At 40.9% G+C, this 6,846-nt stretch overlaps 1 long non-coding RNA gene across 1 annotated transcript in view; it reads left to right on the top strand.

Moving 5' to 3' along the window:
* The window catches only part of LOC114486248 (uncharacterized), a 22,091-nt gene extending 18,034 nt beyond the window's left edge, over nucleotides 1-4,057 (top strand). The window contains exon 3 of the long non-coding RNA XR_003679656.1: nucleotides 3,793-4,057. This is a non-coding gene — a long non-coding RNA (uncharacterized lncRNA). The remainder of the gene's footprint in view (nucleotides 1-3,792) is intronic.
* The last annotated feature ends 2,789 nt before the right edge of the window (nucleotides 4,058-6,846 follow it).

Here is a 6,846-nt window from a genome sequence, read left to right as displayed (position 1 = left end):
TTTACTATCATTATTCTGAATTCTTTTTCAGGTAGACTGCCTATTTCCTCTTCATTTGTTAGGTCTGGTGGGTTTTTACCTTGCTTCTTCATCTGCTGTGTGTTTTCCTGTCTTTTCATTTTGCTTACTGTGTTTGGGGTCTCCTTTTTGCAGGCTGCATGTTCGTAGTTTCCGTTGTTTTTGATGTCTTTCCCCAGTGGCTAAGGTTGGTTCAGTTGAGTAGGTTTCCTGGTTGAGGAGACTAGTGACTCTGTTCTGGTGGATGAGGCTGGATCTTGTCTTTCTGGTGGGCAGGTCCATGTCTGGTGGTGTGTTTTGGGGTGTCTGTAGCCTTATTATGATTTTAGGCAGCCTCTCTGCTAATGGATGGGGCTGTGGTCCTGTGTTGCTAGTTGTTGGGCATAGGGTATCCAACACTGTAGCTTGCTGATCGTTGAGTTAAGCTGGGTCTTGGTGTTGAGCTGGAGATCTCTGGGAGATTTTCACCGTTTGATATTACGTGGAGTTGGGTGGTCTCTTGTGGACCAGTGTCCTGAAGTTGGTTCTCCCACCTCAGAGACACAGCCCTGACGCCTGGCTGGAGCACCAAGAGCTTTTAATCCACATGGCTCAGAATAAAAGGGAGAAAAAATAGATAGGAAAGAAAGAAAGGAAGGAAGGGAGGAAGGAAGGGAGGAAGGAAGGGAGGAAGAAAGGGAGGAAGGAAGGGAGAAAGGAAGGAAGAAAGAAAGAAGATAAAATAAAGTAGGATAAAATAAAGTTATTAAAATAAAAAATTATTATTAAGAAAAATTTTAAAAAGTAAAAAAACAAAACGGGATGGTCAGAATCCTAGGACAAATGGTAAAAGCAGAGCTATACAGACAAAATCTCACACAGCAGCACACACATACACACTCACAAAAAGAGAAAAAGGGGAAAATAATAATATATCTTGCTCCCAAAGTCCACCTCCTCAACTTGGGATGGTTCGGTCTCTTCAGGTATTCCACAGATGCAGAGCACTTCAAGTTGATTGTGGAGATTTAATCCGCTGCTTCTGAGGCTGCTGGGAGAGACCTCCCCCTCTCCTCTTTGTTCGCACAGCTTCTGGGGTTCAGCTTTGGACTTGGCCCCGCCTCTGCGCCTAGGTCACCCGAGGGCGTCTGCTCTTCGCTCAGACAGGACGGGGTTAAAGGAGCAGCTGATTCGGGGGCTCTGGCTCAGGCCGGGGGGAGGGAGGGGCATGGATGAGGGGAGAGCCTGCGGCGGCAGAGGCCGGCGGGACGTTGCGCCAGCCTGAGGCGCGCCGTGCGTTCTCCCAGGGAAGTTGTGCCTGGATCCCGGGACCCCGGCAGTGGCGGGCTGCACAGGCTCCCGGGAGGGGAGGTGTGGAGAGTGACCTGTGCTCGCACACAGGCTTCTTGGTGGCGGCCGCAGCAGCCTTAGCATCTCATGCCTGTCTCTGGTGTCCGCGCTAATAGTCGCGGCTCCCGCCCGTTTCTGGAGCTCCTTTAAGCGGCGCGCTTACTCCCCCCTCCTCGCGCGCCAGGAAACAAAGAGGCAAGAAAACGTCTCTTGCCTCTTTTGCAGCTCCAGACTTCTCCCGGACTCCCTCCCGCCTAGCCGTGGTGCACTAATCCCTTCAGGCTGTGTGCACGCCGCCAACCCCAGTCCTCTTCCGGCTTCCGACTGAAGCCAGAGCCTCAGCTCCCAGCCCCCGCCCGTCCTGGCGGGTGAGCAGACAAGCCTCTCGGGCTGGTGAGTGCCGGTCAGCACCGGTCCTCTGTGCGGGAATCTCTGCGCTTTGCCCTCCGCACCTCTGTTACTGCGCTCTCTTCCGTGGCTCTGAAGCTTCCCCCTTTGCCACCAGCAGTCTCCGCCCGTGAAGGGGCTCCTAGTGTGTGGGAACATTTCCTCCTTCACGGCTCCCTCGCACTGGTGCAGGTCCTGTCCCTTTTCTTTTGTCTCTGTTTATTCTTTTTTCTTTTGCCCTACCCAGGTACATGGGGAGTTTCTTGCCTTTTGGAAGGTCTGAGGTCTTCTGCCAGCGTTCAGTGGGTGTTCTATAGGAGCAGTTCCACGTGTAGATGTATTTCTGATGTATCTGTGGGGAGGAAGGTGATCTCGGCGTCTTACTCTTCCGCCATCTTCTCTCGACTCTCCCGTCCCTATTCTTTTGTCTCTGTTTTTTCTTTTTTCTTTTGCCCTGCCCACGTACGTGGGGAGTTTCTGGCCTTTTGGGAGGTCTGAGGTCTTCTGCCAGCGTTCAGTGGGTGTTCTGTAGGAGTTGTTCCACACGTAGATGTATTTCTGATGTATGTGTGGGGAGGAAGGTGACCTCCAGGGATTACTCCTCAGCCATCTTGAAGGTCTCTCCCCTTTCTGTGCCTCGGATTCCTGTAGAGTACAAAACCTACCTGAAAGGGTTATTGTGACGATTGAACCAGTTGGTAAGTGTAACGCACTTAGAAGAGTGCCCAACAAGCAGTAAGCCCTCTGCTTGTAACCGAGCAGGACTCCATGGGGCCTTCCAAGAACAGGCCTTCTCCCATATCCTCTGCTTTAGCTCTTCTGAATTACCTAGATAATCCATATTCATATTAATAACATTTTATTTGTGTATAATTAACTTAGGAAGGTTGTACTTCCCTTTTGATGTCCTAGCTCCTTTATTATTGGTGGCTTCGGTAAATATTGTGGAGGTATGTAGAAATATGGAGACTTTCTGACATACCCAATTATTTCTAGTAATTCTTTTATAAGGAGGGGGAACAAATCTTTGATATTATCCAATCTGGAAAATCCCAAAGGCTACTTTATGTTATTAGGAGGAATTATTTTGAATGTGGGGCCTAAATTGGAAACGGCAACATTCAAAATATTTGTCATAACAAGTAAGGTATGGGCTTAACTCAAAAGTGACTAAGGGTAAGAAATTATTAGTCTCAGACAAGACAGAAAATAACCACAGCAAACTATCATTACTAGAAATTCCAGCTTTTTCAAAAGTAGACTTTTGTTAAAATTGATTCAAGAACAAATAAAGCAAGTATAAAGAGTTAAGAGGCTATTGAGTACAGAGAAGGTATAGAATGATCTTTTAAACAAGTACAAAGAGTTAAGAGGCTACTGAGTACAGAGAAGGTATAGAATGATCTTTACTATTTCTTGTTAAGAGCAAACTGTTACTCAAAGATCAATTTGTCATTTTAACAGGAGGAGTATAAATTCTAGTTTTACTCCTTTTGTATACCACCCATGTAACACTTTTCTTTAAAGAATTCACAGCCTTTTATCTGTCTCTGGGGTCCACAAGCTGGGGCCAAGGGGTCAAATCTGGTCACACTGATTTGTTTACTTGTCCGCGGTAGCTTTTGGGGCTCCAACAGGAGTTGAATAGTGGCAACAAAGACCAGTGGCCCACACAACTGAAAGTAGTTACTATCTGTCCCTTAACAGAAAAAGGTTATAAATCCATCAAAATTAAGCCAATTTTGTTAAACATTTTAATACTTACAAATTCATTATTTGCAGATATTATAAAACCAAGGAAAATACAGTTCATTTTCCCTGTGATCTTCTGCAACTCATTGTATACCCTCAGAATTTGATTTTTACTACTCCTTTTCACATTCTTGAATGATCAAATTTTAGGACAAAATTAATCTTCTTTTCCTATATAAACCAACAGGCAAATCACATCCACTATTTATAAACGCATTCTTGCTTTGTAATGATTATACCTAGTGTGGTCTCAATTTCTTATATTGGTTGCAACCTTTAACAGAGGTAATTGACTTCATTCTACAGGTACAGAGGCTTCTGGGAAGCAGGTAGCTGAGAATAGTTTATCAACACAAGCACCTTGCAAACCAGCAGAGCTCCAGTTTGGACTGCTTTGCCTCACATGCACACATGGAATACATCTGCCTGTGGTCACCTATATCCGTTTCATCCTTCTTAAGGTAGGAAAAACAAAACATGTGTGCCAGTGTGCCCCCAAGTTATCTGCACATTCTTGTTCACCTGTTAACTGATAGCTTCTCTCTTACATGTAAAAAGAGGCATCTGTATATAGCGCTTGGTATTTTTGCATTCACTTTATTTTTATGAATTTTAATTTTTGGAGGATTGTTCAAGTAACCCAAGACTTCTCAATTTAATATTAGTCAGAGGTCTCAAAGTTAAAAAAGATTTTGGAAATTATGTTTATTTATTTTATGCAATAAAGAAAAACACAATTCCTATTGATATTATGAATTTACCAGAGAGATGATACTTAAATTTTTTGGTACCAATTCATAAGAATTAATTATTTTTAATAAAAACATGGCTTAACTAATTCAATTTAGAATTTATGATTTTTATTTTCTATAATTCTAAATATTTTGTGGAAATGATGATTTACTTGACCCATAAAAATTATTTTAGGGAATTTAGATAGCTTTAAATAGTTAGACTTTTCATGGAAAATAAAATCAAGTGTTGCATAAAGTAGGTTATTATGTCAACATTTTCATGCTTTGATAATACTGAGAAAACTTTATTTTGTCAGATTCACATTGATTAGAAATACTGTCTGAACTTCATTTTAAATTTATATACATATTTTAAAACTCTTTAACTTTTGTTGGAAGTACTGAAGTTCTGTTAGAATTATTTTTCTTGTATTACTTTGCTTTTTATCTTGGAGCTCAGCAACCAAGGGCAATAATTTAATTTAAAACTAAACTCTTTTCCTGCCACACACATTTTTTTTTCTGAGATACCATTTCAATCAGTGTCTGAAGTCCTTTCTCAAAGGACTAGCACATTTAAAACATTAGAAATTCAAATAATTTTTTATTTTCTGGAGAATCTTAATTTATTTTAAATATAAGTGCTTACTACTCTTTATAAGCCAATCAAAATGGAGGGCTGCTAAATTTTAGAGAATATATATCCTAATTTATTAATTTCCACTGGAGGTAGACAAGATATCCCAACATGTTTTCCACTGGAGGTAGACAAGATATCCCAACATTTTTATCTTATTGTATGCAATTTTCCGTGGTTCTTGGTCAGTCAGATTGTGAGTGAAGCTAAGGGCTGGACTCTAAGGTTTATTTTTCTTTATGTCTTTACTTGGGTCATTCGGGTGTTTCTGTGTAATATCTATATTCCTTTGAGTGAGGAGAGAAAAGTTGTATACTCATAACTCGTTTATTTTTTCTGGAGGTTGTAAAGCATCAGACAAGTCAGGAGTGGTCCTGTCCTAACCGTTCCAACCCAGGTTCGGGCTCATCCACATAGTTGTTATCAAAATTGTGCAAACTACACAAAAGTCTTTCAGAGGTAGAGCTCTCTGTTTTCAAAGCCATACAAAGCCAGTTTCATTCATTTAAATCTTTGTGTGCATTTTCTTCCCCTAATGGTAGATCTGTCTGATTGAATTATATACCCTATAGTCTGCACACATTACAGATTTTTATGTCCAATTAATTTCCTAAGGTTGAGAGAGAGAGAGAGAGAGAGGAGAGAGAGAGCGCTATTATTACCAGACACATATATAGAAAGATTACAATTATTCATAAACCATTAAAAAAGGCTAACTACCCTCCCTTGTGAAGCAAAGAAAAGTCTCTATTCATTTACACACACACAGACAGAGAGAGAACAAGCAGCCTCCATTTCACAACTACAGCATCGGTCGAGAAAACTCACTGGTAGCTTGCAGCTGGGTAATAGGATAACCAGGGATATACAATGGATCTCAAAGCCACCAAGTTGGCTGTTCCTTGATTCACAGGTAACTCTCTATTCTAGTAGGAACATTTTTTTCTTCTTAAGTGATTTTAATTCATAATGGTGCACAAACAAGAAAAACCACAGGGAGATAGACAGGAGATATTAACACCTTCAAGACAAACAGATAAACACAAAGAGGCAAGATTTCTTGTCTTCTTTCATTGAATAGACAGATTATCTATCATCTGCCACTGCCAAGAGGCCAGATTGTTGTCCATGTAATCAAAACCAGGCTTCCAATGAAAGTCATAAAAAATGGCAGCCAATACAAACTCACCCGGAAACAAAAAATCAAAAAAGAAACAGAAAAACAAAAACAGAGTGAGTGAGGCTGAAAGCAGTATTGTGGCACAAGATTCTCCACAGGAGCTGGAAAAGACTTTCCTTCCCATAAGGGCCCCATATGTGGTGTACCTATCCAGTAGTGTACTTTATTTGGTGCTCATGAATGATACCCCAGAGCAGCTCAGTGAAACCTCCAAATCACTTCTACATTGTACACTGTACAAATTTTTAATAATATTTTTAATTTCCCATGCATTATCCATGGTCATGCTTTTAAAATACCAGCCTAACATGTTCCTGTAACAGGGAATAATTTTCAACTCACTGTTCAAGAACATTCCCCAGAAGAGTGGTTTCCAACCTGGGAATGGGATGAAGAATTATTGTAAGAGATCCATCAACACATACATATACCACGTATTGGCTGTGAACTAAGTAAATATAGGCCTCACACATGAATTAGGCCTCACACATGAATTAAACAATATTTTATGCTGCTGTGATGAATAAAATACAAATTAAATTAGAAACTTACTGAATTCATTGACCCTTTTTTGGTCATTATGTATTTTGCCACTCAGTGGATACTAAAAGTTGATGTCACTTGGCAGGAGTGAAAGGGGCAAATAGTGCTGTGAACTTTTTTTGCATGAAGATCTTCATATATGAATTGAGAGAAATTAATTGGGGGTCGGGAGCTATTATAAATTACCCTCTATTTCTTTTCTTGTCACAATAAAGATTGGGACAAGAACTCACTTTTTACTTACTCACGTGGCTCCCCTTGAAAAG

The sequence above is a fragment of the Physeter macrocephalus genome, chromosome 5, assembly GCF_002837175.3.
Source record: "Physeter macrocephalus isolate SW-GA chromosome 5, ASM283717v5, whole genome shotgun sequence".
In the NCBI taxonomy this organism is placed as follows: Eukaryota; Metazoa; Chordata; class Mammalia; order Artiodactyla; family Physeteridae; genus Physeter; species Physeter macrocephalus.
This window is presented reverse-complemented; position numbering and strand designations above follow the sequence as displayed.